Below are 8,102 nucleotides of genomic sequence, written 5' to 3'. Positions count from 1 at the left end.
GCAATTAATGATGTAAATATGACAAAATAAAATGTTAGTATTTAATATGAGAAAAAAAAACAATAAATCTTGCTAATTACATAACAGATTTTGATCTTACTATTTGCTGTTGATGTTAAGTTTGGACCTCAGAATGAAACAGACTTTTGTACCGCAAATATGAGCTTCAAGTCATATATGAACCATAAAAGCCTGATTTATGAATTATGATAAAAAGATATATTATTTAATTAAAGAAGTAAAGGGAATTTCAATACTTTCATTAAAATATATATGTAATGTGATTTTAAAATTAAAACTATTGAAAAAACTGGCCTTCATGATCACATGTAATTCAATGTTGTGAAGAAATCTGTCGCCATCTGGGGGACAAGCTGAAAATATCACAAAATGTATTACAAAATATTGACGGGTAAATTTACTTGTTATATTTAAGCATCCTTCCTTTTATGTACAGTTGTTATCAAATTAATTATATAAGAATGTATTCATTTGTACGTATATTTTATGTTTATAAATAGACATTATTTAAAAAGCTTTTTCATATTACTTTATGTTATTTCATTTAATACAGCTTTAAAATAATGTTCTGTACATAAATAAAATGTTTGATTTCTTCATTTCACTTGTCATTTGTTTTGAGATATGGGATTTTAATAATAATAATAATAAAAAAAACAATATTTTCACAGCTTTTCTTAATTACACTGGGTATTGCAGATCTAGTCTACAGATCAAAAAGGTGCATTTCAGTAAAACACATCAGTGGCAAAACTATGCAGTTCACCGAGATGGCCAGAAACCGTCATTCATTTTGGATTGTAGCGGGCAAATGGTGCATCCTCACTTATCTTGCCCTGATAAAAGAAAAAGAAAAAAAGATGATGATTAAAAAAAGTTATTTCACAATAACAGTAAATTATACAAAGAGATTATTTAATGATGAGATTTTATAATTAGATATTGCAATACTATTATAGTATAACATAACATTTACATAATAATTTAATTTAAACAATTCAATTCAATGAAATAGTTTAACAATTCAAATTTATCCTTCGTTTATAATAATTACAGTCAAGCCCGAAATTATTCTTACTTCATACCCAGGGGGTATCAATAATTTCAGGTGTGACTGTATATAATAGTTTAAAATAGTATGATGTCCAGATCCAATCAGGCCTGACTGCGTGTTTTTAGACTCAATTGGAATCAGACGTTGCCTCTCAACCAGGACTCAGAAAGATATATATATATATATATATATATATATATATATATATATATATATATATATATATATATATATATATATATATATATATATATATATATATATATATATATATATACATATATATATATATATATATATATATATATATATATATATATATATATATATATATATATATATACATATATATATATACATATATATATATATATATATATATATATATATATATATACACACACATATATATATATATATATATATATATATATATATATATATATATATATATATATATATATATATATATTCTCATTATTTTTTTAACACATCTATATTTATTCGGAGGCACAGAGTTAGACCTGGATCTGTTTCTTCGCTCTTCTTTATTCTTTTTTTATGCATTAAGTATCGGATCGGGTTTCTGTATCGGTTGATACTCAAAATCAAATGTCTCCGACTCGAGGGCCAAAAAACCTGATCGGGACATCCCTAGTATGAAGTTGATGTTTGGTACAAATTGAAGTCAAAGAAACATATTAGAAGTCAAAGAAACACTTCAAATTAGAAGTCAAATAAACACATATGTCATATGTGATCCTGGACTTCAAAACTATAGTCATAAGTATCAAGAGAAAAAAAAAAACTGTACGCCAAATATACAGTTAGAAAATAGAAAATATATAGAAAACCAGACATAACTGTTGTGTGTGTATATACATACATACATACTGTATATTGTAACAGTTCTGTCTGGTTCTCGAATAGGATTGGCTGATTGCAGTGCGATATTCTTCAATAACAGCACTCGTACAGCCTCTTCACTCTTAGGTATTACTGCGCCCACATAGATTGACAGCAGATCAATAAACTCATTACAGTTTGACAAATATTGCAGCTGTTGGATAACATAATGTACTTTTGAAGCTTTTTAGGCGAGAATGTAGTTGTTTAAATTACAACTATGCAGTTTATTTACAAGGACAGTGCCTATTTAAAAATATTCATCATTTTGGAGATTCAGCGTGTCGGTGGCTGAGCAGAGCAAAGACAGCGGATGTTCATCCACAAGATGGCGACAGAGACCGCATAAAAAGCAGCATTTTCTCAGCGTAAGTTTTAAACTACAGCTGAACAAATCATTATAAAACAGGTAAGTGACATTTTAAGTCGATCTCTCTCTTTTTGTATGTTGTAGTGCTGTATTTATATCATAGTAATCTGGTAGTGTTTGCTTTGCTTTGGCTTTTTCGGGGGTTAGTTATTGTGAAACAGAAAAATACTGGGAAATCTCTGTAGACTGATGGCATTTCATGCCGTTCAGCCTTATAATCTTAAAACGTGAGCAAAATCACCTGTTTTGGTTTATTCGAAAATCTGAAATCTGAAAATTCGGAAAAATTTGCCTTTAAAGCTGTATTTACCAAAAGTTTTTACCAATGCACATTATTAATAAACAGAAAACTGAGTTTTGATACATTAACGGTAGGAAATCTACTAAATATCTTCATGGAACATGATCTTCACTCTTCTAATGATTGCACGACATTTGAATTAGTTTGACCCATATGTATCTTTGGCAATAGCCAAAAATATACCTGTGCAACTTTAGACTCCAAGGTCACATATTTTCAATATTTTAAAAATTACTGAGAATCAGATGAAAGATTAAGCATAATAAGACAATTTGGTGCTTTGTCCTTAATTATGATTATGTAATAAGAGACTCACCAAAGGTACATCGTCAAGCCTCTCAAAACCGTGGCCTCCTGGAGCGAACAGCCTTCACTATTACAAACACAACAACTACAGCCACCACAATGGAAAAAATACAAAGGACTGCAATGAGGCCTGGATTTGCTGCAATATCTTGTCCAACTCTGTCTTCTAGAGCTATACGGAGAGAAAGACAAATCATCACACAAATGAATAAATCAATGAACATAATAATTTACAGTGGAAGATCTGTTTGCTCTGGAAATATTAGACCATTTTAATCTACAACAGCTTGAAATTTCTACAAAAAAATTCACCCTTTCAAACTTTTCACATCAAAAGTTGTTGGAGGAAAGATCAAGATGCCATCATGAAGTTCAAAAGCATAAATACATGAAAAAATATATCCCAAAATACAGACTTTAAAACTGTAATCTACTGTTTTTTTTACAGTGTGCATGTGAAGGACTTATAGATCTGCATTATCTAGACTTTTAACGCTTATCTTGGTGCTCATTTCAATCTAAATACTTGTTGAATGTTGTACCTTTGTTGTAGGTTGTGCTGTTTATTTCCTCTATAAGTTCTGCTTCAGTTGAGATGAGAGTGGTGATTGTGGATTTGGATGTTGTCAGTACAGTAGATTTCTGGGTGACCCAAGTAGATAATGAAGTGTTGGTAGTAGTTGTAGTTGTGTCAGTGGTGATGACATCCAGTGGTGCTGTTGTAGTCTGAGACTCATCAGAAGCATCTCCAGGCTCTGTCATGTTGTCAGGTGGCTGGTCTGTTTGACCTACTAGTAGAGTAGGTGTTAATCAGGTGCTCATTGTAATATTTAACTCTTCATTTTACAAAGCTTATTCTGCCATTGTTTACTCACTGTCAAGCTGTTTTATTAGTGTACTACATTTAATTTCATTTTTAATTGAATGTTTTTATCTTATTTTAGCTTAGTTTAGGGACATTTAAACTGTTGTTTACAGTGACATTTAAATCAAACAGTTTTTCAAGCTATACAAAAGTTTAATTTTTGATACAGAATTTTAGATTTTGTCTCGCAAAGTTATCTGTTCTCTTCAGGAGACGTATAATTTGGTAAAATACAGTAGACGTAATATGGCATTTGAGTCAAATGGGCTAAGTTGGTAATGTTTTGTAATAGGTATCCTTCTTTTGAGTTCTATAGAAAATAACATGAGTGAGTAATGATCGAGTGAGTAACTGATATTATTTTAGAAAATATACGAAGCAAAAGTGAGGTCAGTGGCTTGTATAATTCTGTAGTGGGGTTATTTTGTTGTAATTACAGGCATGCTGCACATTATTCTACTTATTAATGACAATAAAATGTTCATTCATTCATTTTCGGCTTAGACCCTTTATTAATCTGATGTTGCCACAGCGGAATGAACCGCCAACTTATCCAGCACATGTTTTACACAGCAGATGCACTTCCAGCAGCAACCCATCACTGGGAAACACCCATACACTCTCATTCACACACATACACAACGGACAATTTTAGCTTACCCAATTCACCTGTAGCACATGTCTTTGGAACACGGGGAGAACATGCAAACTCCACACAGAAATGCCAACTGACCCAGCCGAGGCCAGCGACCTTCTTGCTGTAAGGCGACAACACTACCTACTGCGCCACTGCGTTGCCCACACACATATATATATGATATATGTTCATGAATCCACCATAAAAAAGAGAATGACTTTCTTGTGGAGGTGGACTGACATGAGAAACATTTTTGGAAGGTGTGTGTCCTGTTATGTGTGGCGTAAAAGTAATCGAAATCATTTGATTGCAGTTGTTGCTGCTAAGGGTGACAGGGGAAAACACTTTTTCAAACAGGACAGTATAGTTTTCTATTTTCTTTTCCCTTAATTATAAATTCTAATTTCAAATGATTATCTTTCACTGTTTATTTACTTTGTTTGATGATCGGCAACATTAAAGTGTGACTATCATGCAAAAAAAAAAAAAAAAAAAAAAAAGAAATCAGTAAAGGGGCAAACACTTATCCACACCACTGTGTGTTTATATATGTATATATATATATATATATATATATATATATATATATATATATATATATATATATATATATATTATCATCAATTAATCAATATGCCATAGGAAACCAGTACTATTAGGTATATTTGAAGGAATTGGTTGTTCTAAAACACTTTTGTATTACGGATTTATTTATTTAATATTTAAACACAAGCAAATAAAGAGCAAATTACAAGCTGGCGTCTTACCTCCAGATGCGGTGACAGGACAAAGCAGTAGAATAATTAAAGAGAAGATCATCTTGGTGATGCTAAATGGAATAAAAATAAAACAGCACAGGTGTACTGTACAGCTGAGCTTCCAGCAAAGAAACATAACATATCCTGAGCAGCAGGATGTTGACGTGTGGCAGAAGGGGTGGCTTCTGTCAGCCAACAGGATAAAGAACTGCTTCATTGTTTTAGTTCGGTGTTTGCACTGGCATAAACCTGCCGTGACATACTAAAAATACTGTCACTGCATCATATTTCAAAAATCAAATATAATATTACAATAGTAGGGCTTGTTATTTGCTCAAGGTTCTATCTATGAGTTAACAACTTCTATAATTGAAGGTACATATAATGTATGCGCAAAATTTTACTGTTTTACAGCACCAACAACTATCATCTACTGTAGTTCATCTATAAACTACTGGAAGTATGGCCTATTAGGCATTAAGATATTGTAAATGTTAATGTAAATGTGTGAAAACATTGATCAGAAACCTATGTAACCAATAATTTGACACAATAATTGATTGTAATTACTGTAAAAATCTAAATTCATATAATTTAAATATACACAGCCAAAAAGCTCTTGGTCTCTTCAGATCAGATAATATTATTTCTTACAATCTTGAAGTCCTTCAGGTGTTTTTTTACCAATCTCATGCAGGCTTTCATGTATCGGGGCACTCTGCCATAAAGCCCCAACTGGCAGAGGGCTGCAGTGATGCTTGACTTTCTACAATTTTGTCCGATCTCCTGACTGCATCCATCGAGCTCAACCACAGTGATCTTTAGGTTCTTCTACACCTCTCTCACCAAGGCTCTTTTCCCCCGATAGCTCAGTTTAGCTGGACGACCAGCTCTGGTCATCCCAAAAATCATTCATTTAAGGATTATGGAGGCCACTGTGTGTTATGGAGCGGACAGGAGACAGAGGTAAGGAAACGTTAGGGTGTTTATTAAATGACAACAAGGAGCACATGAAGGATAGCCAGGAGGATCAGGAATGATGTTGGGGTCTTTTCCTCCGTGGCTGGGTAACAGGAATACACGAGGATGGACAGCACACACCAGATACAGCTGACAGAGGATGACACAGACTTGGAAGGACTGGAAGACAGGACGATTCGGGTGGACCAGGAAGACTAGGAGGAATACAAAGAGAACAGGTAAGTAAAGCGTTTGTTTTAGCTGAGGATGACTACGCTGAGTGGTCGCTCAGTTGTCCGCTTTCGTCGAGACGAGCCCGGACAATGAGCGACTGGAGTGCTGTGCTTTTATCTGGTGCTCGTGAATGTGATGCAGCTGTGTGCTCATTAGAAGTCAGGTGATGGTGATCTTCGTGAGTGGGGATCGTGAGAGCCTGACCAATCCGTGACAGTACCCCCCTCCCCAGGGCCCGCTCCTGAGGGCCGACACCTCCGACGCCGTGGTGGTCTCCCTCTGCCTCTAGGCGCTGGGAACTCAGGGTGGCTCTCATGAAACTCCACCATGAGACTAGGATCGAGAATATCAGCTCTGGGAACCCATGTCCTTTCTTCGGGGCCGTACCCTTCCCAGTCCACCAGGTACTCCAACTGGCCACCACGACGTCGGGAACGCAAGATCTCCTTCACTGCGTAGACGGCTCCTTCTTCTAGGAGCAGTGGAGGAGGGGGTTCCTCTTCGTGGTCAGGCTCTGTGGAGGGAAGAACAGGATCGTGATAGGGTTTCAGGAGTGATACGTGGAATGTAGGGTGAATACGGTAGTGAGAGGGTAATTGTAGTTTGTAGGTGACGGGGTTAACCTGTTCCACGATGGTGAAGGGACCAACAAATCGGGGACTTAACTTGCGAGAGGGCAGTCGCATGCGTATGTCCCGGGTGGATAGCCACACCTTTTGTCCGGGTGTGTATCTGGGTTCTTCAGACCTTCTTCTATCGGCGGTTACCTTGCTTCGACGGACTGCCCTCTGCAGATGTTGATGAGCCTCGTCCCAGACTCTCTCGCTCTCCCGGAACCAGTGATCCACTGCGGGGACATCAGATGGTTCGCCATCCCAGGGAAAGAGCGGTGGTTGGAAGCCCAGGACGCACTGGAATGGCGTGAGTCCGGTGGAGGGTTGCCGCAGTGAATTTTGGGCATATTCTGCCCAGCCCAAATACTGGCTCCAGGAGCTCTGGTGACCACTGCAGAAGGTCCTCAGGAACCGTCCCACCTCCTGAATCTTCCTCTCTGTCTGCCCGTTGGTTTGGGGATGATATCCAGAAGAGAGGCTGACGGCCACACCTAGGAGCTTGAAGAAGGCTTTCCATAGACGTGAGATGAACTGTGGACCTCTGTCCGACACAATATCTTCTGGAATACCAAATGACCTGAAGACTTGATTAAAGATATTGTCGGCTGTTTCAAAGGCTGTGGGAAGACCTTTCAGAGGGATTAGTTTGACAAACTTTGAGAATCTATCTACGATGACTAGAATACAGGTATTACCTTCTGACGAGGGGAGGTCAGTGATAAAGTCCACTCCTAGGTGTGACCAGGGACGGTTCGGAATCGGCAAGGGATGGAGCTTTCCAGCGGGTAGATGACGTGGGCTCTTGGATTGGGCACAGTCCTTACAGCCCTGAACATATTGCCTCACATCCCTTGCCATGTTTGGCCACCAGAATCGTTGGGATACTAGCGAGAGAGTATTGTTGATCCCTGGATGTCCAGTGCCTAGCGAGGTATGTAAGGAGTGGATCAGATCTACCCGGTGTTCAGGTGGTATGAACTGCCGATGAGGAGGGCATCCCGGCGGAGCAGGGGCTTCCGGAGTGGCAACGACTGGAGGAGCGTTCCAGGTGATCGGACAAATGGAGATGTGTTCGG

At 37.1% G+C, this 8,102-nt stretch overlaps 1 long non-coding RNA gene across 1 annotated transcript; it reads right to left on the bottom strand.

Moving 5' to 3' along the window:
* Positions 1 to 632: 632 nt before the first annotated feature.
* On the bottom strand, positions 633 to 5,355 carry LOC130237600 (uncharacterized). Its single transcript, XR_008838559.1, has 4 exons — positions 5,228 to 5,355; positions 3,501 to 3,749; positions 2,969 to 3,130; positions 633 to 857 (listed from the first exon to the last, which is right to left on the bottom strand). It is a non-coding gene; the product is annotated as an uncharacterized LOC130237600 (long non-coding RNA).
* Positions 5,356 to 8,102: the final 2,747 nt, after the last annotated feature.

Source organism: Danio aesculapii, chromosome 11, assembly GCF_903798145.1.
Source record: "Danio aesculapii chromosome 11, fDanAes4.1, whole genome shotgun sequence".
NCBI classification, from domain to species: Eukaryota; Metazoa; Chordata; class Actinopteri; order Cypriniformes; family Danionidae; genus Danio; species Danio aesculapii.
This window is presented reverse-complemented; position numbering and strand designations above follow the sequence as displayed.